Source organism: Rutidosis leptorrhynchoides, chromosome 6 (assembly GCF_046630445.1).
Source record: "Rutidosis leptorrhynchoides isolate AG116_Rl617_1_P2 chromosome 6, CSIRO_AGI_Rlap_v1, whole genome shotgun sequence".
NCBI lineage: Eukaryota > Viridiplantae > Streptophyta > Magnoliopsida > Asterales > Asteraceae > Rutidosis > Rutidosis leptorrhynchoides.
Window position 1 is genome coordinate 373,098,793 of NC_092338.1, and position 23,438 is coordinate 373,122,230.

Below are 23,438 nucleotides of genomic sequence, written 5' to 3' on the forward strand. Positions count from 1 at the left end.
CTATTGGGCCTAACAAACCCCATCCAAAGTACCGGATGCTTTAGTACTTCGAAATTTATATCATATCCGAAGGGTGTCCCGGAATGATGGGGATATTCTTATATATGCATCTTGTTAATGTCGGTTACCAGGTGTTCACCATATGAATGATTTTTATCTCTATGTATGGGATGTGTATTGAAATATGAAATCTTGTGGTCTATTATTATGATTTGATATATATAGGTTAAACCTATAACTCACCAACATTTTTGTTGACGTTTTAAGCATGTTTATTCTCAGGTGATTATTAAGAGCTTCCGCTGTCGCATACTTAAATAAGGACGAGATTTGGAGTCCATGCTTGTATGATATTGTGTAAAAACTGCATTCAAGAAACTTATTTTGTTGTAACATATTTGTATTGTAAACCATTATGTAATGGTCGTGTGTAAACAGGATATTTTAGATTATCATTATTTGATAATCTACGTAAAGCTTTTTAAACCTTTATTGATGAAATAAAGGTTATGGTTTGTTTTAAAAATGAATGCAGTCTTTGAAAAACATCTCATATAGAGGTCAAAACCTCGCAACGAAATCAATTAATATGGAACGTTTTTAATCAATAAGAACGGGACATTTCATTATACATCTAATACTTTGTTAACGTTTTCAATTATTATAACTATATATTGTATATACATATCTATATGTACATAAATGTTCGTGAATCGTCGAGTATAGTCAAAAGGGTAATTGAATATATGAACATAGTTCCAAAATTTTCGAGACTCAACATTACAGACTTTGTTTATCGTGTCGGAAACATATAAAGATTAAGTTTAAATTTGATTAGAAATTTCCAGGTTGTCACAACATATGTTAATGTACATTTTTTAAGTAAAAATTAATGGTTATATTATGTTGTGGTTAATTAGTTTTGAGTCAAGTTGTTGGTGTTCTTTGGATTCTGATTCAGTGATTAGGCGAGCCGCGCGGGTGAAAACTGTTTTTTAAAAAAAGGTTTGTCATTCTCTGAATTTGAATTCGAGTCGTTTCAAGTGGTATTAGCGCATGGTTTAAGGCAATTAGGTGACCGTGAGATAGGTTCCTAGACTTAGACTTTTGGGTGCAATGCATTATGTCGGGACTTGTAAGTATTAACGGTCGAACCGGGTATGGTTAGTGCTTAGGCGTATAAGTGAACTAACTATTATGCTTTATGTGGTGTTGTGTTATGTGTTAATTGTTAATTACTTGTTTTGTTAACGAGTATAATCACGTATACGAGAGTAATAGTGCTTGGCCTCCACTATTACGGTCGTGTATTGGGTTATGCGAGTGAAGCATAACAAGTGTCAGGTGTGCTAGGGTATATGTGTATACTATGAATTATTTAGATTGGGTGCGTATATGTATTTGTTTTGATTGGTTGAGTGTAACAATTCAGAATGACGATTGAAGGTAACGTAGGAGACACCTCTGACAAGCGTTAGAATGAGGGTGGTGATGATTTAGCCACTCAAATTTATGTCGCATTATAAAATTATTCAGCTTTTTTCTCCCGCAAGGTTAAAGAGGCTTTTCAAGAAGCCATTACAGACGAAATCACGGAGATTCTTAAAGAACAAGTCTCCACTGCGATACAAGCCGAGTTTGATAAGAGGTTTCCTAAACCTCCGGTTGTTGAGGGCAGGATTAGAGAGGGTATTGCAGGCGAGGGTTTGTTTCATGAGGGTGGACGAGAGAGCGTTCCGAGAAAGAGATTTAGTTTGAAAGACTTTTTAATTACACAACCTCCGTCTTACGATGGGGAGTTGGATCCTATTATAAGTGCAAGGTGGATATCTGAAATAGAAGGATGTTTCCGTATGAGTGAATGTCCACCTGAAAAGAGAACAAGATTTGGCACTAATATGTTAAAGAGTGACGCGATAAGGTGGTGGGATGAAAAGATAATGTTGCTCGGAGAAGAGCGAATAATTAATTTAACTTGGGAGGATTTTAAGAAAGAGTTTTTCAAGGAATTTAGAACAAAAGTGGATGTCACGAGGTTATGAGTTGCAAAACATTGAACAAGGTTCCATGGATTTAAATACTTTTAAAGATTGTTTCATGGCAAAAGTCCAGTTTTGCCCAGAATTTGCTGGAAATGATAGGTTGTTGATGGAGACTTTTCACTGACTCATGAATGAGAATTTGCGTGAAAGCAAAAGTCTCTGCCATGTTGATACATTTGCTATGTTATTTGAGGTAGCAAAGGGATTTGAAGCACATTTGCCCAAAAGGGCAGATCAAGCTTCTGATAAAATAAAGTTAGAGGCCACAAGCTCACAAAGTAAGAAAATGAAAAGTGTGGTAGAGAGTGTGAGAAGTATACAGAAGGGAAGTTCGGGATCAACCCTTCCGAAGTGTTATAATTGTGGGCAAAGGGGTCATATATCGTGAAACTGTACAAACTCGACACATGAGGCTATTGTGTGTTTTAAATGCCATAATGAAGGATATCGAATGGCAAATTGTCCTGAATTGACTGAGGATAAGAAAATAATGGTGGCAGAAAAGGAATTAGAGAGAGCGATTGGGGCGGCAAAAGGTCGTAACTATATGATTATAAGTGAGGAAACTCAGAAATCCACCGATGTAGCATCAGGTACATTTCGATGGTGGTATTTATATGTTGTTTGTTGCTATAAGTGTGTGGCTTCTTTGCATAGGCCATTAGTTAATTGGAGAAACTTGTATTTGTAAGTACCACATAATTGGAGTAGCTATGTATGATAGCTTGGCGTTGGTAAATCCGTGAGAGATGTAAATTCGTAGAAAAGTTATTAACTTAATGAATCGTAAGGCTTAATAGGTGGGTACGACTTCGGGTCATTAAATATATGGTATGAGTGTAAAGTAGTCATTTGTGTAGTCGAAATAGTTTATGTAGTTACATATGGTGTGTGTACACCATGCATGATTAGGGATGTAAGAAGTGTGAACAATGTGATAATGTATGTGAAGAAGTAGCCGAGAATATTCTTAAGTATGTTAAGAAACCATTGGAACTTATTTGGAATCGAGAGATTTTGTACATAAGTACCTTTCATTTTGTTATGTAGCTTGTATTGCGGGGAAGCGATCGGTTCAAGTGGGGGAGATTGTAACATCCACTAATATTAGAATTAGTGTTACTAAGTTTTGGTCATTTTTGTAACTTTTGTATCTTGTGGGGCTTAGCTTTAAACGATTTAAAACTGGGTTTAAGGTCACAAAATGAGTGTGGAAGCCTCATTTGCCTTCTTCAAACTTCCTGAGAACTTTTACCAACTCTAGTGTGAGAACTTATAGTGAGAGAGTGCTCAAATTAAAGGTGAAGGTGGGGGTTTCAACCCATTTTGAAGTGCGTCTTTGGTGTATTAGCTGCTAGACTTGGTTTTACTACTAGAGATAACCCTAAATCCGAATTCTATTGTTTGATTCTTGTTTTGGCGTTGGCGTTGGGGTTTGAGTTATTAGTAATGATAAGCCTATAAATCTTAAGGGTTTGGGTTTATTGAGTGTATTAAGTGGGTGTAAAACCCTTGAATGTGTGTTTTTGATAAAATGACAAGTTTGGGTAGAATTGGTCATTTGATTGGGTGTTAAATTGTTATTTAACTTGTGTTTGACGTTAAAGTGTTCATGAAACTAGTTTTGTGTGTCAAAACCGATTGTTGACATTGAGTTGAGTCAAAATTAGGGTTTATGTTAAGCTTTGGTGTAACAAGTACTTGTGTACTTGGTTTGTGATGCTAAAAGTGTTTTGTAAGCATATTTTCCATGGTAAGAGTGATTATGAGGTTAACCTTATGTTGGGTTAAGAGTTGTCAAGTGCAATTTGAGTTAAATTTCACTTGTATGTGTAAGTTTTAGTAAGAGTTGATTAATAAGTTAGAGTGTTGAATTTAGCTTGTTATATGTTGTTTGTAATAGGTGAATTACATCAGCGGTAGCGGATCCAAGGGGCGGGGTTGCGTGAAACTCAAGGTGAGTACAACAATTATACATGTGTGTACATAGGTGGCGGGTGGGGTGATAGTGAAATAACTGTTCGTCGGGGTTCACTAAATATCTTTCGTCAATAACAAAGTGGTAATTAGAGTGTAAATACCGTTCGTAGGGTACACTATAGGTATTTTGTCGACAACGATGTTAGGGGTGATAGAGTGAATTGACCGTTCGTCGGATTCACTAAAAGTCGTTCGTCGACAGGTGGTAGATGATTCCGGTTGTGACTGAATGTCGGATTACTTAGAGTCGTGTGTCGGCGTGGAATCATAAATATGATTAACCATATGTGCTTTGTTGATTGTAGTGTAGACTTTACGTTTTTATATGTTAAACTTGTGTGGTGTAAGTGCTTATACATATGTGGTTGCAATGTAGACTTTAGATGATAGCTTAGTGGGAGTTTTGGCGGGCTAGAGACTCTGGTGTGCTTTTGTGAAACTTGGATAGTTGGGTATTTGTCCCATGATCATGCTTGTAAATGCCTCTTCTTTAGTCGATGGTAGTTTTGGGTCGGATTTACTACCTTAAGTATGAAATGGTTTGTTAACTCTAATACGTTGTAGTTGTTTTGTAAATGGTTATTAAGGGGTAATACATATGTTAATGTACAGGTTTTAAGTAAAAATGATTGGTTCTATTATGTTGTGGTTAATTAGTTTTCAGTCAAGTTGCTGGTGTTCTCTGGATTCTGATTCAGTGATATGGCGTGCCGCGCGGTAGAACTGGTTTAAGAAAAGAAAAAAAAAGGTTTGTCATTCTCTGAAATTGAACTCGAGTCGTTTCATTTTGCTTTTGAGGATAATTGTTTGATTTGACTGTGTTTTTTTCCTTGTTGCACATTTCTAAAGAGATTTAGCTGATTGTAGTTGTATATGTAGCTATCTGCAATTTCTTACTTTATAGTATATATTTGTAGATTGATTGGATATCTTAACACCTTCACGGTTTATTAACAAAGAACACCACTGGCTGCAATACTTAGAGGGAGGGGCAATACAAGCAAACATGGATTACAACGATTGAGCATTTGAACAAGGTAAACAAATACAATAAACAAATAACATTAATCGTCAAGAAAACTAGCGTTCTGTCACACCACAGTTCACTCAGTTTACATGTGACGGGGTCATAGCATATGTGGAACCGGGAAGAGAATGCTATTATCATACGTGTAGCGAGTGCCAAAAAAGGTTAACCCAGCTGGTCCGAACCTTCAGTGTGTAGACTACACAGAATAATTGCCGACTCAGGTAAAAAAATCTACACTACAATTAACACTAGAAGTTTCATTTAAAGATTATTCACAACGTAACAGGTTAGTTGTCAACCAACAGTAACGGTTGGTTGTGAACATTAAGGTCAACTTTGGCAATGAATGACTTACCAAAGTGTTTTAACAACATAGATTGTGTTGAAACAATATTGTCACATTGTCAAACCTGACCCAAACTCACACTTTCAAATGGGTCAGGTGAACCAGACTCGGATTTACAAATCTAATCCACTTATTAAAGGTATTTTTATTTTTATAGACGACTCAAATGTCTTGAAATCATCTTATTGTATCATAAATGGGTACAAACAGTATCAGCAGGAAGCAGCTCATCAGCCCCCAATACAACTTCACCAGAAAGCACGATGACAACAAAACGACAGCTATCGTTTCAACCAGGTAAAAATACAAAAGACAAATTACTGCACTCTAACCTAAACACTTGAAATATATATAACGCTAACTACTTCGTATTGATCACAGACACCCCTTGCTAAATATTCGGAGAAGAAAAAGGAGTAAGCAACTGGGCAAGGCAACAAGGGAGCATATAATAATTGCTTACAAAAAAAAAAAAAAAAAAAAAAAAAAAAAAAAAAAAAAAAAAAAAAAAAGTATGCATGCTATAATCTGCTCTTAAACAAAATTAAACGTATGTAGAAAAGTTCTTATGTGTAATACTTAACAACGTATTGCGCATTTGTAAGCACTATCGTAGCATGTATTTGCATATCGTGGATGACCACTTGCTTGTTATCGCTGTAGAATGTATCTTAGAGAAGTTATATTGTTGGCCTTGCTCAAGCACAATGTACCTACATACACAACCTTTTAGATGCGCTTGGAGGAAACTATGTGGCATTATGAGACGATCTAATGATTAATGGAGGAATGTATCAAGAACTCGCTATAACTAATGGCGAGGCGGTTAAGGGTTTGCAACCAAAGATTAGCATTAGGACTGACGTAGGTGGCGGGGTCGATGGCATTGATGGTAGTTCTTGTAATGAAGTTGCAGGGTTTTATAAGATGTTGCCAACGTTGTTTAACACGGCTAAAAAACAAACCAAAATGTTGCCAGGGGCGGATCTATATGGACCGGACAGGTAGCACGTGCTACCAGTGAAATACGCGATCTAGTAATTTTTTTTTTTAAGGTTTTAACTAGTGACATCAGTGGATAGTTAGAGCTAGACCACATGTGCAACCACATAGGACATCAGAGAAGAAGGGGGCATCAATGGTGTGCATGAAATTTCTTTAAGAAAAAAAATGGTGTGTTGCAACTTGCAGGTGGAATGGAAGGAAGAAGGAAAAGAGAATGAACGGAAAGAAAAAGTAAACATGGAGAGAGAAGATTGAAATCTTATTCATCTCATCATGTACATATTACTTGTACTTTGTGCACATATATATATACATACATATATTAGCTTGAGTTGTACTCCGTAATATACTGTTGTACATATTGGTCAATATACTCAAAGTTCTCTAAACCTTTGTACTGTTGTACATATTGGTCAATATCAATCAATGCTAAACCTTTTTTTTTTTTTTTTTTTTACCTCCGGATTATACTATTACTCTGTATTATTATTTTTTAAATAACTCAAAGTTCTCTATTTCAAATTTATCCTTACTAAATGAATATACCATAATACTACGGACTTACGTAGTATATATGTTACAAGTTGTGGGTAATGTGATTTTGTAATATTTCAATAATACCTATTGTTTTTTTTTTTCATTCAATATTCACACAAATTCTTTATGATGTTCTCAAAAATATTTTAAAAGATAATGTATGTATTTAGTACAGTATTAATTATTATTGTTGATTATAATTCATAAGTGTTTTAAAACGACAGGGTTTAATATGAAATTTTTTTTTGTCAACCACCTAATTATACGGAGTAATATTTTTTTGTATTGATATCGAGAAGAAGCAAGTCATCATTTTTACTTGTAGTTACTTCTCTCGAATTTTTTATAAAAATCAACGAGGAAATGAACTATATAAGCGGATTAGATTTCAAATGCCCCCATAGAAACAAAATTACGAATCTGTTATTGTATATAATTCATCTAGCAAAAAAAATTTCTGGACTAATAACCAGTGACACCAGTGACTGACAGTCCTAGATCCGCCACTGAATGTTGCTACCAACTTGGATGGGCATGATCACATTTGGCAGTTGAGGCACTAGTTCAATCCCTGGTAAAAGACATATAAGAAAAGCTTACTACACTTTCCACTCCCCAATCTTTCCATACGTTAGCGTTAACTTCCCCCTGTACATAATTTAATGTAGTTATAGTTTCATTTTATAGTTTGGATATAGGGGGTTCGTTTATCTACTTCGTGTCAAAGTCGGATCGTGGCTATCATGTGTTCTTCGTTATGGGCTTTATGGCGATTTCGTAACGGTGTTGTTTTTAACGAGTCATTTTGTAATCTTAGTAGTTTGTTTGATGTTATTAGATTACTTACTTTTCGTTGGATTAAACATAGGAGTCATTTAGTTTCAAATTGGAACTTATGGCTCTCTATGCCGTTGTAATCATCCCTTAGCGTCTTGCTAGGGATCGTTTGTTTGGTTTTTTATATTATTCTTGGCAGTAAAAAAAAAAAAGTTATAGTTTCATTATTCTTATAATATATATAAATTAAATTAATTTAACATACTATATTATCTAAAATGCATCAAACCACCTTATTGATTTATTTGATAATATGTCATGCTGATACATTTGCTGCAAGATATTCAACGATATATTTTTTTTACCAACACTAAAAACAAATTATTTATTTATTTATTTATTTATTTATTTTGAAAAGCAAGTAAAATTATATTAATATAACGGACTCAATTACAAAGCCCTATAAGACTATACATTGTAGCATATAATGGAAATTTACATTAAAGAGCTATAATATTTTAGGACGAGGCCCCGCTACGCACCGCGGCACTTAAAATATAAGTTGGGAGGAAGCAATCTAGCAGTATCGCAGATGCGATGACAAAGTCGATCACAACCACCCATTTAGCCAAGTGCGAAACGACATCCACGACCCGAAATATTATAGTGAATTATCACGTGGGCTTCCGGAGGGTATCGTATGTTCCGATTTTAGCCTATACCCATTCTTTGCGTGTTCGAGGAAATGTAGAAAGATGGATTAATGAGCCATTGATGCCATACAATTGTAGCTTTTTTGCCCTTTTTGAGATCCATGCAAAGGTTTGGGATTGAATTTCGGCGAGGATGATGGCGACATTCCATTCTTTTTTACCGAAAACTTTAGCGTTGCGGTATTTCCAAATTATATACATTGAGGCCCATTTGGTGGCTTGCCAAATTGAGGTACCGATATGTGTAGAAGCGAAGTTTTGATTGCTTGATGTAATGTCATGGAATGTTGGTTAGAGAATTATTAGGGAAGTTCCACCATTGTATAATAGTATTCCAAATCGATGTTGTTTTTGGACAATGAAAAAGAACATGTTCCATGGTCTCGACCTGTGAATTGCAAAGTGGGCAAAGTAATGTGTCGAGGTCAATGTTACGTTTGTCGAGTTCGGTTCTTGTTGGGATTCTTCCATTTATTACACGCCATATGAAAATGTTGATTTTGAGGGGTATGAGTTTGTTATTAGGTGTTTCTAGTGCGGTGTGAGAGTTAGCGAGTTTTAGGTTGTCGAGGGTGCGGGCTAATGATTTTGTTGTGAATATGCCGGATGGGTCAAGACTCCATTTCTAAGTATCAGGTTTATCGGTGAGGCAAATGGAAGCTAAAAGGGAGTTTAACTCCGATAATTCAGTGAGGACACGACCTGTGGGTGTTCGTGACCAGCTCCACGAGCCAGTAGTGGTAGAGTTATGTGCTGTGAGCCTATCCGAGACCGATGCGTGCTTGTTTGTTTCGAGCATAAACAATCTTCGAAATAGGTTACAAAATTTTTGTAAGATCCGAATATTTTCCTTGTTCATATGTGTAATTAGGTTGAATGAATTGTGGGGTTTCTTTGTATATTTTAAAAAAGAGAAAAGAGTTCTGCCCAGGCTATCTGTGCGCCGCGTAGGATTATGGCGCGCCGCGCCATCTGCTGTGACAGCTCACCCTTCTCTTTTTAAATTAGATATTTTGAGGGCTTTTTGGTAATTACACATGGGGGCCCGAATTAAAGGCCCTAGATCAATCTTGGAGCTTCATTTACTCCATCTTCAACAACCCTTATCACCTCCATTAAATATCTAGAGAGAGAGTAAGATCCTAGTGTGAGAAAACTCATTTTGGAGAAGAAGAAGAAGAAGGAATCTTGCTTAAGCTCAAGTTATAAAGTTGTTCATCTACTTCCTAGCTACATTTTGAGTGTAGTGGTATGCTTTAATCTTAATTTCCTTGTTAATTTGATTAAGGGTTAGGGTTTGGGGTAAATGATGAACTTAAAACCCATTTGTGGGTGAATTGGGTGTTTTGGGTGAAATTGGGTCATGTAGACTCAAAGATGACTAACTAGGGTTTTCAAAGTGTTAGATTGATGTTTATGAACTTAAATTAGTTAGTAAATTGCTAGCACACCTATATATATGTAAGTGGGGGTTGTGTGGGTTAGTGGATGACCCGAAATGGGTGTGTTGACTTTAAATTGGTCAAATGGGTCAAAATGGACCTAAGTTAGTTAATGTTTGTGATTAATGTATAAACTTTGTGTTAAAATGTGTTTTAAACCTATCTTGGTTAATGTTAGGGTTTTGGTGTGAGTTGACCCGATTTTAGGGTTAAGTGTCCAAATGGGTCAAAATGACCTAGTAATGGTGAGTGTTGTGAGTTTGACCAACTTGAATGAATATTTGATTATATGTACATTGTAATAGGTGCGTTACCTTGAAGTTTCAAGCTTGGTTTATTGATTCATCGAAGACTTTGAGGTGAGTGGAATAAGTATACATGTACGTATATGATGTGTTTATTTGTATAAATGGATATGTGTTGTCCAAGATTAGTGATATATGCGTTGTACACTAACGGTTTTATGGATGGATATGTGTTGTCCAATTTAGTGCTATATGTGTTGTACACTAATGATTTTGATGAATGGATATGTATCGTCCAGGGGTTAGTGATATATGTGTTGTGCACTAATGGTTGTTATGAACGCCGGTGGGAAATTTGAGTACCATTCCTCTTACGATTGGTTAACAATGGTTGTGTGAGTTGTGTATTAGCATATTCAATTGTGAACTATATGCTATTTTGGTCACTAGCTTATTATGTATTGCGGATATTGGTTTGTGCATGATGGTTGCATATTTGTGAAATTTCTAGCTTGTTATCCGGTATTGTGTAAGTGAATGCAAGTAGATAGATTATATATGCATATGTATAATTATTGCATTCACTAAGCTTTGCTTACTCTCTCGTTGTTTACCTTTTTATAGGTTCGATTGTGGACAAGGGTAAGGGCATTATCTTGGGTTAGAGATCCCGCTTTGTTGTTGGGGGACGCTATTTGGATGAGTTAGCTTTTGGAGTTCGACCGAGACTTGGGTAGTTTAACCCCAAACACCATGCTCGTAGTGTCGTTTGAAAATTAAACTAATGTGGTCGAAACTCAAACTTTTGTATGAAACTCGTAAAACGGTAGATGTGGGCCCCGCTTTGTAAAACTTATTTTATGTTTGAATCGTGTTAGTTTTACATATTGGAACTTGTTGTTAAAAGCGTTTCGTCTAAAGATGTCGGGAAGTGGCCAATCTTTTTCACGTTTAAAGACTTTTTGGACAGACTAGTTTGGCGCGCCGCGCCATTTGCTGAACAGAGAAATAATTTTTTTTTTGTTTTTTTTTTGTTTTGTGATATTTCGAGCGGGTTTGTTCGTGGTTTGGTTTGGGTTGTTACAAGTGGTATCAGAGCATGGTCTAAGGGATTTAGGCGACTTGAGATAGGTGTCTAGACTTAGACTTTATTGTGTGTACGCTTTATGGGAGACTTGTAGGACTTTGGGTCTAATCGGGAATTGTTAGTACTTTGGTTTATGTGAACTAACCTTGTGCTAATGGTTTTGTGTTGTGTTTAGCAATCATCAAGCGAGATGGACGTGGTACTAGCAAGTTAATGCGACGTGCTCGCGTAACAATGATTAGCTACCGTTGTTACGGGTGCAAATCGTGTCAAACAAGTAATGTACGACGATTGTCGAGCAAGATGGAGTAGTGTGGTGTATATGTATATACATATGTGTTAAGTCCTTTCGTTTCGTTGTTTAAATCTTTTCCGTTTTATAGAATGAAGATGAGAAATGGACACAACACCAATGATGGAAGTACGAATGAGGACGTTGAGTTCACGGCCAAAGTTGAGGCCATCTTTAAACGTCAAAAGGCGGAGTTCCTCGAGGATGTTAAGAAAATGTTTCTAGATACGATTGACGAGCAATTAGTCAATGTAGTCAAGGAGCAAGTGAAGGCCGTTCTTCAAGAGGATAATGTGAGGAGACGGGACTTCTTCTATAAGAATTTCAAGGACTCTCAACCACCCACCTTCGATGGTGAACAGGACCCACTTAAGAGTGCCCGTTGGATCTCCGATATGGAGGGGGCTTTTCGTACGTGTGAATGCCCTCCTGATAAAAAGACGAGATATGGTTGTAGCATGTTAAGAGGTGATGCTAAATTGTGGTGGGACCCAAAGATCCGACTTTATGGCGAAGAACAATGCATGGAGTTCACATGAGATGAATTCAAGGCGGAGTTTTTCGATGAATACCGAACTTCGGCCGATCTTACAAGGCTTAAGGATGAACTACGTTCCTTGAGGCAAGACCCAATTTTGCCCGGAGTATGTCGGGAATGATAAAATGTTGAAAGAAGATTTCTATCGAGTCTTGAATGATAACTATTAAGAGAAAATTAGTGTGAACGTGGTGAAAAGCTTTGATGAGTTGTTCAATATGACGAAAGGTTTTGAGGCGCTCGTGTTAAGAAAGAGTGGTTTTACTTTTGGTAAGAGGAAGTTCGATAATTCGAGTCAATCGAGCTTTTCCAATAAAAAGAACAAGAAGGGCTCCGAAAGTATTAATAGTGTGAAGAAAGGGGGCTTCGGTGGGCATGTACCCACTTGCTATACTTGTGGGCAAAAAGGTCACATCTCTCGTGATTGCCCAAACTCATCTTCTACAACCAAGGTCACTTGTTTTAATTGTGGTAAAGAGGGGCACAAAAGGCCGGAATGTCCCGACTTGCGTAATGATAATGTTAAGAAGTTAGAGAAGGCGGCGGGTACGGCAAGGGGTCGAAATTATTTGATGACCAATGATGAAGCCAAGCAATCAAACGAAGTTATCTCAGGTACTTTCATGGTTAATTCTAATCCAGAAAGGATACTTTTTGATAGTGGTGCTAACTTGCCGTTCGTGTCACCAAAATTTGTGCCTAAACTTAATAAACCATTAGCTAAGTTAAGTCGTCTGGTAGAAGTCAAAATAGCGGATGACAAGACGGTGCTAGTGGTTGATGTGTGTAAAAATTGTGATGTTGTGTTTGGTGCCGAAAGCTTTGAAATTGATCTCATCCCTATGACTTTGGGTGATTTTAAAGTCGTTGTTGGTATGGATTGGATCGATCGAAATAGAGCCGAGATTGCATGCCATGAAAAGTTTATTCGTGTGAAGACCCCAAGTCGAGGAGAGTTAATTATTCATGGCAATAAGCGAAGAAGACTTGTGCCGATATGTACTTTTGCACGGGCATGTCGTTTCCTTGTTAGTGGTGGCATGGCTTTTCTTGCCCATGTTGTTGACACTCGTGATGAGCCACCACCCATTCGTGAAATTTCGGTGGTTAGTGAATTCGAAGACGTTTTTCCGGACGAGTTACCGGGTGTTCCGGCGGAAAGACAAGTTGAATTTCGCATTGAGTTGGTTCCGGGGGCTACTCCCATTGCTAAAACTCCTTATCGTTTAGCACCAATGGAAATGCAAGAGTTGTTAAATCAAACCCAAGAGTTACTTGAGAAGGGTTTTATTCGACCGAGCGCTTCACCATGGGGCGCTCTGGTTTTATTCGTGAAAAAGAAGGATGGTAGTATGCGGATGTGCATCGATTACCGGGAGTTGAATAAAGTGACGATCAAGAATCGTTATCCTTTGCCTAGGATTGACGATTTGTTTGACCAACTCCAAGGTGCAACGTATTTCTCTAAAATCGACCTACGGTCCGGCTATCACCAAATGCGGGTTCGTGAGGAAGATATCGAGAAAATGGCTTTTCGAACGCATTATGGGCATTTTGAGTTTGTGGTTATGCCTTTTGGTCTTACGAATGCACCGGCGGCATTCATGGACCTTATGAACCGAGTGTGCCAACCCATGTTGGACAAGTCGGTAATTGTGTTCATCGACGATATACTTGTTTATTCGAAGAGTATGAACGAACATGAACGTCATTTGCGTGAAGTATTGAAGACGTTACGAAAGGAGAAGTTGTATGCTAAGTTCTCCAAATGTGAATTTTGGCTAAGGGAGGTTCAATTCCTTGGCCACATTGTGAACAAAGACGGTATTCAAGTAGATCCGGGGAAGATAGAAACGGTGAAGAGTTGGAGACAACCGACTAAGCCTACGGAAGTCCGAAGTTTCCTCGGATTGGCCGGTTATTATCGTCGGTTTATCCAAGACTTTTCTAAGATCGCTTCATCATTGACAAAATTGACGAGGAAGAACGCGAGATTTAATTGGGAGAACGAGCAAGAAATTGCTTTTCAATTACTAAAAGAGAAGTTGTGTCAAGCTCCGGTGTTAGTATTGCCGGAAGGAGTGGAAGACATGACGGTTTATTGTGATGCTTCATTAAATGGGATCGGGTGTGTTCTAATGCAAAGAGGTAAAGTCATTGCTTACGCCTCACGACAACTAAAGGAACACGAAACGAGATATCCGACTCATGATCTTGAGTTGGCGGCGGTTGTGCATGCATTGAAAATTTGGCTCCATTACTTGTATGGTGTCAAGAGTACGATTTATTCGGATCACAAGAGTTTGAAACACCTCTTCAATCAACGAGATTTGAATTATCGCCAACGTTGGTGGATGGATGTGGTGAAAGATTATGATTTTGAAATACTTTATCATCCGGGCAAGGCGAATGTGGTCACGGATGCGTTAAGTCGAAAGAGTCATCACCCGGCGTTACGATTAGGATTGTTACGTATGATTATTACTAACGATTTTCTTGAAAAACTTGGTGTGATTCAAATAGAGGCTTACGTTCACAACAAGCATGCGGAACGAATAGTGGGGCAATCGGAATTCATTACTATGGGTTCGCATGGTTTGTTGTCTTTTCAAGGAAGAGTGGGTGTCTAAGATGGGTGATTATCGACAAGTGCTACTTGATGAAGCACATAAGTCAAAGTATTCCATTCATCCGGGCACGACGAAAATGTATCTTGACTTAAGGAAAGATTATTGGTGGCCGGGCATGAAACGTGATGTTGTAAAGTATATTGAGCAATGCGTCACGTGTTTGCAAGTTAAGACCGAGCACCAAAATCCGTATGGTAAGTTACAACCGTTGGAAATCCCGAAATGGAAATGGGAGCACATTACCATGGATTTTATTACAAAGTTGCCTAAAACGGCGAGAACCCAATTTGATTCGATTTGGGTGATAGTATATAGGTTGACGAAAAGTGCTTTGTTTCTTCCCATTAAAGAAGCAATATCGTCGGAGGCCTTGGCTAAGTTGTTTATCAAAGAAGTAGTATCGAGACACGGGGTTCCTATATCTATTATTTCGGATCGAGATACCCGTTTTACATCTCGGTTTTGGGAAAAGTTTCATGAAGATATGGGTACGCAATTAAAATTAAGCACGGCGTATCATCCTCAAACGAACGGTCAAACCGAACGTACGAATCAAACTTTGGAGGATATGTTATGGGCGTGCATTATTGATTTCGGTGGTAGTTGGGACGAACACTTACCTTTGGTGGAATTCTTGTACAATAATAGTTATCATACTAGTATCGGGATGCCACCTTATGAGATGCTTTATGGGTGTAGGTGTCGAACTCCAATTTGTTGGGGTGAAGTGGGTCAAAGAGAAATCGGGAGTACCGATTTGGTTTTGGAGACGAATAACAAGATTGATATTATCCGGGATCATTTGAAGAAGGCTCAAGATAGACAAAAGTCGTATGCTGATAAACGTAGATGAACGATCGAATTTCAAGAAGGTGACATGGTGATGCTTAAGGTTTCGCCATGGAAAGGTATTATTCGGTTTAGAAAACGGGGGAAGTTAGCTCCTCGGTTTATTGGGCCATTTAAAGTTTTGGATCGTGTTGGTGAAGTTGCTTATCGTTTGGAATTACCCGAAGAGCTTGCGGGGATCCATAATACATTTCATGTTTTCCATCTCCGTAAGTGTCTTGCGGATGATTCTTCGTGGGTGCCGTTAGACGAGATTGAACTAAACAATAAGTTAGAGTATATTGAGGAACCGATTGCTATCCTCGATGAGAAGGTCAAAAGGTTGAGACATAAGGAGGTTAGGACTTTTAAAGTCCAATGGCGTCGTAGTAAAGGTTCTGAGTTTACTTGGGAGCCCGAAGAATTCGTGTTGGTTTATCTTCCTTCTTGTCATGCGGCTTGGATCGCGAGGACACGTTCCGATTCAAGTGGGGGAGAGTTGTAAGACCCGAATATTTTCCTTGTTCATATGTGTAATTAGGTTGAATGAATTGTAGGGTTTCTTTGTATATTTTAAAAAAGAGAAAAGAGTTCTGCCCAGGCTATCTGCGCGCCGCGCAGGATTATGGCGCGTCGCGCCATCTGCTGTGACAGCTCACCCTTCTCTTTTTAAATTAGATATTTTGAGGGCTTTTTGGTAATTACACATGGGGGCCCGAATTAAAGGCCCTAGATCAGTCTTGGAGCTTCATTTACTCCATCTTCAACAACCCTTATCACCTCCATTAAATATCTAGAGAGAGAGTAAGATCCTAGTGTGAGAAAACTCATTTTGGAGAAGAAGAAGAAGGAATCTTGCTTAAGCTCAAGTTATAAAGTTGTTCATCAACTTCCTAGCTACATTTTGAGTGTAGTGGTATGCTTTAATATTAATTTCCTTGTTAATTTGATTAAGGGTTAGGGTTTGGGGTAAATGATGAACTTAAAACCCATTTGTGGGTGAATTGGGTGAAATTGGGTCATGTAGACTCAAAGATGACTAACTAGGGTTTTCAAAGTGTTAGATTGATGTTTATGAACTTAAATTAGTTAGTAAATTGCTAGCACACCTATATATATGTAAGTGGGGGTTGTGTGGGTTAGTGGATGACCCGAAATGGGTGTGTTGACTTTAAATTGGTCAAATGGGTCAAAATGGACCTAAGTTAGTTAATGTTTGTGATTAATGCATAAACTTTGTGTTGAAATGTGTTTTAAACCTATCTTGGTTAATGTTAGGGTTTTGGTGTGAGTTGACCCGATTTTAGGGTTAAGTGTCCAAATGGGTCAAAATGACCTAGTAATGGTGAGTGTTGTGAGTTTGACCAACTTGAATGAATGTTTGATTATATGCACATTGTAATAGGTGCGTTACCTTGAAGTTTCAAGCTTGGTTTATTGATTCACCGAAGACTTTGAGGTGAGTGGAATAAGTATACATGTACGTATATGATGTGTTTATTTGTATGAATGGATATGTGTTGTCCAAGATTAGTGATATATGCGTTGTACACTAACGGTTTTTGATAGTGCTCCAAATGAACATATATTTAGTAGCAATATCCTTCCAATATGTAAAGTTTTCAGTTGCAATTGTTCTATTTTCAAGTAATATTCGTTTATATTAAATAAGTGCGAAAACAAAAGGCGAAAACGAAGATTCGAAGATAAAAACGTCCAAAATGCTCAAACGTACAAGATACAATCCAAGTGGTTCCATTTATTGATGAGAAACGTCTAAAAATTACAAGAGTACAAGTTGCGGAACGCAAAGTACAAGATATTAAATTATACGAAAAAGCGTTCGAAAATCCGGAACGTGCACCTGAGCCAACTATCAACGCCCGATGCAACGGACCAAAAATTACAAGTCTACTATGCACAAGAATATAATATAATATTTAAATAATTATATAAATTATTTATATATTATATATTATATTAAATAACGTCGACAAGCAAATGGCCAAAAGTTGGTGAGCTGGAGTGCGTTACTTCACGATCTCGGAGCTGGAAGGCACATTTGCTTCGCGATAGCGGAGCAGTCAGGTCCCAAAATGCCTATAAAAGCCAACGAGCTTCTGCCGAGTTTTTTACAATATATATCTATATTCCTCTGTATAATATATATATTATATATATATATTTATAATATAAATATTAGTTTAGTTTTATATTAGGTTAGATTAGGTAACGTAAAGGTTATTTTACGGGTTTTGAAGTCGAAGCTCTGTCCGTGTAACACTACGCGATAAATAATCAATGTAAGCTATGTTCTCCTTTTTAAATTAATGTCTCGTACTTAAGTTATTATTATGCTTATTTGAGCCGAAGTAATCATGATGTTGGGCTAAATATTAAGACGGGGTTATTGGATTTTGTACCATAATTGGGGTTTGGACAAAAGATCGACACTTGTGGAAATTAGACTATGGGCTATTAATGGGCTTTATATTAAATAAACGATACCTCGTTAATTTAATATAATGGTTATGATTTGAAGTATCTATATATAACCACATACGCTTAATCGGACACGATGGGCGGGATATTTATAAGTACGAATTATTGTTCATTTAACTGGACACGGGGATGGATTAATAGTTACTGGACTCATTAAAATAGGGGTGGATTACATTCAAGGGTAATTGGTGTAATTGTTAACAAAGTATTAAAACCTTGGATTACACACAGTCGATAACCTGGTGTATTCATTAAACAAAGTATTAAGACCTTGTTACAGTTCGAATCCCCAGTTAGTTGGAATATTTGACTTCGGGTATAAGGTTAAATTTGCCGAGCAGTTTATAATTATGACCGATGAACTATTATGGACAAAAACCAGATAGGTTTCAAATACATCCAGGACAAAGGATAATTAACCCAGGGTAATAAATAATCAAAACGTCAAACATCATGGTTACGGAAGTTTAAATAAGCATAATTATTATATTGTTATTTATTTTACGCACTTTAATTATCGTCATTTATATTTTGCATTAGGTTTTAATTGTGACTTAAAATATAAAATCGACAAACCGGTCATTAAACGGTAAACCCCCTTTTATATATTATTATATATAATTATATATATTTTGTACAAATATAGTTATTTAAAATATAGTGTGAAATAAGCCATCTCCCTGAGAACGAACCGGACTTACTAAAAACTACACTACTCTACGATTAGGTACACTGCCTATAGTGTTGTAGCAAGGTTTAGGTATATCCCATCTGTAAATAAATAATTAAAACTTGTGTAATCTGTATCGTTTTTCGTATCAAAAATATATAGTATTTCACGTACACCTCGCACGACATCAAGTTTTTAGCGCCGCTGCCGGGGAATCAGCGAAACACTATAATTTTTAATATATATTTGTTTAAATATTTTTATATAATTTTTAGAAAAACAATATAAAATAAAATAAAAACTGAATCTGCATACAAAAACTGTTTTGAGCTTGCACACAAAAACTGAATCTGCACACCTCCGCGATCGCGGAGCTATACAGAGAAAAACCTACGCAATCGCGGGACAAGGTCTGACAGTCAAACCCTTGTAATTAATGCGAATTTAGGGTTTATTTTTATATATTATTTATTATTTAGGGTTTAATTTATATATTAATGTATTTAGTATTTAGTTTTATTTTATAATTTATAATATCAAGTTTTATTTATTTGTATTATTATTGTTATTAATTATATAGATTAATATTTTTATATAATAATAATATAAAAATAATATTTTTATAAAATTTGTATTTTTATTATAATTTGTATTTGTATCGTTTATTTTATATTTGTCGTTCATAATTAGTTTTAAAATTTGTTTTTGCCGTAGTTATTTTATATTTCTAGATTTTTAGGCTTTGCCGTAAAATCCCTTAAGTGCTTTTTCTTTAGACTAAGATTTAGGTGCTTTAGAATTTTGCGACGCTGTTTATAAATTTTAGTACCTTTTAAGATACGACGCGCTACTTTCTTATTTTTATTTTTTGACGTTTTTCGATGCGTAATCTTTTTCTTTCTTATTTCTCGACACGCTAGTTTTTAGGACATAGATTTTCTATTTCTTCTCTAAAATTTCAAACGAAAAAAAAAATTTATTTTAAGCGGTTAAATTGATAGACATCCAAAATTTTCTGGTTCGTAGTAATAGTTGGATTTGTTAGTGGCGAGTTGTGGGCTTCCGATTTAAAGGGTCCTGGCTACCTGCTGCATCTATTGGCTATTCAAAACGTGGGCAAAATCAGAAAAGTCTATTAATTTGATAACGTATATAATTTTTATATTTATAACTAATAGGATAATTAATAAATGCACCACATTGTAGCTAAAATTTGGTAATAAGTGTAGTATGGAAAACCTCGAAAATATCTTGGAAACTCTTTATGACATCCGAAATCAATTAAATCAATACCCTCAAACGGGTGTTGATGATAATTCATTTGGTCAATCTTGGATCACGAATAACGAAACAATAATTGGTTGTGAAATCTGTGGAGATTATCATTCAATATGGGAATGTTATTATTACGTTCCTATGGAAAATTATGCACCCACGGAACCTGAATGGAATGATTATGAAGAATATAAGCCAAATTGGGATTATTCCCAAGAATATATCCAAACTCAACAACCAGAGGACGAGGAAAATTATGTGTCTGAAAATTCTTTAGATTATATGAAAATCAAACTCGAAGAACTTGATGCTCAAAATGAACAAATGAGAGAGTTTGTAAATAGGCAAGCTGAAACTCTATCAGATTACACACCTGTTGATCCGAGGAATATTGTGCAATAAAATCTCATATCATCGAATTTTGATGAATTCGAGAGCTCCGAAATCACCAATTATCCCGATGATACTTTTTATTCAGCTTTACCAATTTCACAACATATCGACACATTAGCCTCAACCGACGAAATCATCGATCCATCAATGGATGAAGAAGAAGTAAGGGTGACAAATTGGTACTCTTGGGAAAATGATAACGTTGAAAATTTTACCCCCGAGACCAAAGTAGTGGAATCAATAAGGACCGTTAATGAAGAAGAAATTACTCCAATCCAGCCACAACCTTCCAACCCAATATTCTCAATAGACGAGGCATCTACCGAAGATCAACCACGAGCTGTAATAGATAATGACACCTCGGATTTCACCCAATTGGGTAATAGAGGTGAAAACTTTAATCCCGAGAATAAACGGAAGGAAATGTTAGGAATTGTCCACCCTATAGTATGTATGTCGGTGTATATCGATCCATTTGACCAAGAACCAGAAAAGAGACATGTCCATTTACTAAAAGCTACACTTAAAAAAGAATTAAGTAGTGACTATCGGGTGGGTCTAAACTTTAAACCCATTGATATATTTTATACCACCCGAGATGTAAATAACTGGCTCACTATTTTAATTCGTGGAACTTATTCTACCGACTTCACATGTCGTCAGCTAAGTGTGGGGAAGTCTAACCCCACTTAACGTTAAATTAGGGGTTCGGGTTAGTGCATAACTCGTTAATAAAAATGCATGATGAGTAAGGGTAAAAGACGCATTTTCAAAAATTAACAAACAGTTCAGAAAAGCAACCATTCTTGAAGAAAAACATGTGTGATAAAACAAGAAGGAATGAACGATGAGGTGCACCATCTATCATTCGACGAGCTTTGTAATTACAAACTGGGTATTATTAATCACTTTTCTACACTAATCACCCTCATAAATTTATAATTAGAGTCTGATTTCATGCAAATGAGGGCATTGCATGATCTCAAGTGTAGGGAAGGGTTATAAGTTCTCTCGGGTTTATACTTGGCTTATTTTCTAAATATTGTGAAAATTTTAAAATTTTTCAACTAAATGAATTCAAAATCATGTTTATACATATTTATGAACGATGAAAACTAGGTGTTAATACCGAAATTATTGTTACCTCGAAAAGGACATAAATTGAGAAACAACTAAAACGCTTGAATTTATTTATTAAGATATAAAAAGACGCATGAAAAAAGCCAAGTGTGGGGAGAATGTACTAAGTTATTCAATTAAAAACTATCTATCACATGTTTCTGTAAAGTTATTGCAGGTGCTTTTGTTTTGGACTAAATTAACTGTTTACCCGGTTTATTGTAATACATTTGAAAGAAAAGATGGATCTACACGATGAATCAATTCCATCATTAAAAGGAAGTAAAATCTTCCGAAAAATACACGCGCTTCTTGATTTAGCTCAGGAAGTTGTCGTCCAGACTAGCTGTAGGTTGACGAAAGATCTAGAAAAGTCATCTCTAAAATCAGCAGAAAATCCACGGACCTCAGCATCAAACAGGGTCGCCATGTGGTCAGACTTATCCTATCCATGAGAGGATCTGTCTCGTAAAATGGGGAGGGCGCCGTGCAAATTAGCTTGATAAGACTAATGAATCAGACCCCAAGAAAGGATAATCTCCTTAAAGATTAAAAATTAGCTTTTAAGCCTGATATTACTCAATCCTTGAGATTGACCTTAAAGATTGAGAATTACAAACTCATGGAATTCGATGATATCTAAACTCGAGCTTGAACGAGAAAATATTTTGATCAAAAATAAAACCGATTTGTTTTCTGAAAACCCATTTTCAATGCGTTCATTACCATTGAACGTAAAATCCTGAGAATTCACCTGGAATTCATTAGGTCACCTGAACCAAATCGGGTGTCAACCGTAAGAACGGTGGTTGCATAGCATGGTCGAAGACAGGACCTTGTGCCAGATCGAAAAATTATAGGATGATCTTTACTATTTCTCCTACAAAGGATAGTAATAGCATCCGACACGTTTTAGACCATGAACAAATGCATGTCATTAGACATTGCCTTAACAGTTTCTTGTTCATCGCTTTCCTTTACAACCGGACGGTAGTTTGCCAAAAGGTAATATACGGGACAAGTAAACTGGACGTGTTGCTTTCCTAATACAAGGTTAGCAAGTGGGTAACACAAAACCGCAAGTGTTGAGCTAAAATTTTCAAATCTGAAACCCACAAAACCCACAAAAATATTTTGCAACACCGGTGAAGGGTTATTCCGAAAAACTTATCTAGGGCAAAAGCTAGAATGAAATTTTCAAACGATCAAATGTTTTCATAAAGATCCAATTTCCTTAAAGGATCTAAATTTTCATAGTCATGTGGGACTGTAAACCACACCGTTACTATCATTGTCTATACCGTCGTATCAAAATCACTGATGTATAAAGTGTGAAGAATAAAGAAGTGATTCGTGTGATTTAATTTCAAGTTATGTATTGCTTGAGGACAAACAACGTTCAAGTGTGGGGATATTTGATAGTGCTCTGAATGAACATATATTTAGTAGCAATATCCTTCCAATATGTAAAGTTTTCAGTTGTAATTGTTCTATTTTCAAGTAATATTCGTTTATATTCAATAAGTGCGAAGACAAAAGGCGAAAACGAAGATTCGAAGACAAAAACGTCCAAAATGCTTAAACGTACAAGATACAATCCAAGTGGTTCCATTTATTGATGAGAAACGTCTAAAAATTACAAGAGTACAAGTTGCGGAACGCAAAGTACAAGATATTAAATTATACGAAAAAGCGTTCGAAAATCCGGAACCGGCACCTGAGCCAACTATCAACGCCCGACGCAACGGACCAAAAATTACAAGTCTACTATGCACAAGAATATAATATAATATTTAAATAATTATATAAATTATTTATATATTATATATTATATTAAATAACGTCTGATGTGAAGCGAGGTGTATATAAAATAGTTATTAAATTTTAGCAGAAAATACTATTTAATACGATACAATTTTACACAAGATATTTATTTATTTATAGAATGGATATACTTAAACCTTGCTACAACACTTATAGGCAGTGT